Raw genomic sequence first — 3,712 nt, 5'->3', positions numbered from 1 at the left:
CATATTTCATATAGAGTGGAGGAGGTTCATTTTCTCAAGGTGACTCTGTTGTGGACATAGCACGCGGTATTCATTGCTTCAGCCCAAAAGTGCATGGGGAGCTTCTTTGCATGAATCATTGCTCTGGCAGATTCTTGAATAGTTCTATTTTTTCTTTCAACTATCCCATTCTGCTGGGGAGTTATAGGGGAGGAGAATTCATGACTTATTCCTTTAGACGAGCAAAACTCATCAAACTTGGAATTCTTGAACTCCGTACCATGATCACTCCTAATCCGGACCACACAACTGTCCTTTTCCCTTTGAAGTCTGATGCACAGTTCTTTGAAGACATCAAATGTATCTGACTTCTCTCTGATGAAGCTTATCCACGTGTATCTGGAATGGTCATCAACCACCACGTAGGCATATCTCTTCCCATCAAGACTTTCAACCTGCATAGGTCCCATTAAGTCCATATGCAACAGTTCCAGAACTCTGGAAGTTGTAGGATGTCCCAGCTTTGGATGTGACATCTTGGTTTGCTTGCCCACCTGGCATTCTCCACAGACTCTTCCTTCATCAATGAGCAGCTTTGGGATTCCTCTGACTGCTTCCTTGGATATAATCTTCTTCATTCCCCGTAAGTGGAGATGTCCAAGTCGTCTATGCCACAGCTTCACCTCCTGTTCTTCCTTGGCTGAGGAGCATATTGTGGAAAAGTTAGAGACTTTCGGTTCCCACAGATAACAGTTATCTTTGGACCTGGTTCCTCTCATAACTTCCTGATTGTCACTATTTGTCACAATGCACAGCTCCTTAGTAAACTGAACATAGAATCCTTGATCACACAGCTGGCTTATGCTGATGAGATTTGCAGTTAGTCCTCTTACTAACAGTACATTATTCAGTTTTGGAACTCCAGAGCAGTCCAGCTTGCCCACACCTTTTATTTTTCCTTTGGCACCGTCACCAAAGGTCACATAGCTGGTAGTGTGAGGTTGAATATCCACCAGTAGATTTTCCATACCAGTCATATGTCTTGAGCATCCACTGTCAAAGTACCAGTCTTCTCTGGTAGAAGCCCTTAGAGCTGTGTGTGCTAACCTAGCATACCATTGTTGCCTCTGGCTGGGGACATAGCGCTTGTATGTCTTATGCTTAGGTCTGACATGCGAGGCTTGGTTAGGAAAACCATGAATCCAGTAGCAGAAGGCTTTGATATGTCCAAGCCTACCACAGTGGTGACACCTCCACTCCTGGTATTTCCTCTTCTAATGATCATTCATCCTAGTTCCCCGATGTTGAGACATTGGCTTTGACTTCCGCTTGAACTTCTGAACTTTAGCCTTTGGGCGTTTGTGTTCAGCTGAGGATCTTTTCCCAAATCCTAGGCCAGATTTGGTTCCAGACTTCTGTCCCACCTTTAGAATTTCTTCCAAGGTGTCAGTTCCCTTGTTCATCATTCTGATGGATTTAGTCATCTGGTTCAGCTTGGAGGTCAGCAAGGTTATCTCACCATTTAGACCCTCTATGGCTGTCAGATGCTTCTGTCTCTCATCTTCCAGTTCCTGGATGATTTTCTTCTGCTTTTCTCCTTGTGCACGGACTTCTGCACTGATGGTACACAACTTCTTATAGGCTGCAGCAAGTTCATCAAAGGTCAGTTCATCTGCACTTGAGTCATCATCAGAGGCACAAACACTGGTTAGTGCAGTGACATGCTTGGAAGATTCTCCTTCAGATTCACTTTCAGAATCTCCTTCAGACCATGTGATAGTTAGTCCCTTCTTTTGCATCTTGAGATAAGTAGGACATTCAGCTCTGACGTGTCCATACCCTTCACAACCATGACACTGGATTCCCTTGCCTTGGTTGAACTTTTCTTCAGAAGTTGATCTTTTCCTAATGTCAGACGGGATGTTCTTGACATTAGGTCTCCCTCTTTGACCAATCTTCTTCACGAACTTGTTGAACTGTCTCCCAAGCATGGCTAAAGCTTCTAATATACTTTCATCACCTTCAGTATATCCTGCTTCTGACTCCTCTTCAGCATTGGATACAAAAGCTATGCTTTTGTTCTTCTTTTCAGCATTCTCACACAAGCCCATTTCAAAGGTTTGGAGAGAGCCAATGAGCTCATCCACCTTCATATTGCAGATGTCCTGCGCCTCCTCTATGGCTGTGACCTTCATAGCAAATCTCTTAGGCAAGGACCTGAGAATCTTTCTTACAAGTTTCTCTTCAGCCATTTTCTCACCTAGTCCACCAAAGGTGTTTGCAATTTCAAGAATATTCATGTGAAAGTCATGAATAGTCTCATCTTCTTTCATCCTCAGATTTTCAAACTTGGTGGTCAGCATCTGAAGTTTGGACATCTTCACCTTGGAAGTACCTTCATGAGTTACCTTGAGGGTATCCCAAACTTCCTTAGCTAGTTCACAGTGGTGCACCAGCCTGAAGATGTTCTTACTGATTCCATTGAACAATGCATTTAAGGCCTTGGAATTTCCAAGAGCTAATGCCTCTTGCTCCTTGTCCCACTCTTCTTCAGGAATCTGCACACTGACTCCATCTTCACCTGTCCTCATTGGATGTTCCCATCCTTTGTTGATAGCTCTCCAGACTTTGCTATCTAGAGACCTTAAGAAGGCTATCATACGAGGCTACCAGTCATCATAATTAGAGCCATCCAACATGGGTGGTCTATTTGAGTGTCCTATATCCTTGTCCATGGTACTAGAAAGTAACTTCCCTAGATCTCACCCAGAAAATCACAGGTAGGGTGCCTGCTTTGATGCCAATTGAAATTCTAGTTATCAGACTTTGGATGTCACACGGGTTGTTATGACATCCAATTCTGCACAGACAGGGATTATGCAGAACTTAAACTTAAGTGCAGTAAATAACACAAGTAATTGTTTACCCAGTTCAGTCCAACATGACCTACATCTGGGGGCTACCAAGCCAGGGAGGAAATCCACTATTAGTAGTATCAATTCAAAGCTAAACTCACCCGTTTACAACTTATCACTTAATCCCTACCCAATGCAATTTCAATCTTACACTAAGATCAGAGTTCCTACTCACTCCCCCTCAATCACCTCAGTGATTACTACCTTTAATCAATATTAAAGACAAGTTGAAGTCACACTTCAAACAACTCTTGATTGTGCTTCACAGCTTTAATCAAGATACACAGCACTCACGCTTAAAAGCTTTGAGCGACACAACACTTACAACTCAATGAACACCCTATGCCACAACAATCATCTACTTGATAATGGCTTGGCTTACAAGATACGTCTAATACAAGACTCACAAAAATACAGCAGTGAAGTATGATGGACACACAAAATCTTCACGCCTCAAAATCCCCAAAACTGAATGAAGGAACGCCTTCCTTTTTATATTGCAGTACCTGGGCTTTTGCACTTGTATTCTCCTGAATTTAAGGTCACGCGAGTTCCCATAAATTCAATATCTAGGTTACTAACAAATAGGCTATTTGTTAGGTTCATTAAATGTAACTTGGTTGTTGATTTCCTGGTTTTTCTCTAAGCTGTTGACTTCTTGAAGAATAGCCTGAGAAAAAGCTGAAACAGAAAACTGAACAACCTACAATATAGCATATGCTGTCAGGAATCAATGTCACGACATTCAGCTTGACATCAAGGTCCATATGCTGAGTCTGTTTTTCCAGAAAATAGACTGTATAATTTTGCTGACCTGT

The sequence above is a fragment of the Lathyrus oleraceus genome, chromosome 4, assembly GCF_024323335.1.
Source record: "Lathyrus oleraceus cultivar Zhongwan6 chromosome 4, CAAS_Psat_ZW6_1.0, whole genome shotgun sequence".
Lineage (NCBI taxonomy): Eukaryota > Viridiplantae > Streptophyta > Magnoliopsida > Fabales > Fabaceae > Lathyrus > Lathyrus oleraceus.
Note: the sequence above shows the minus strand (reverse complement) of the source record.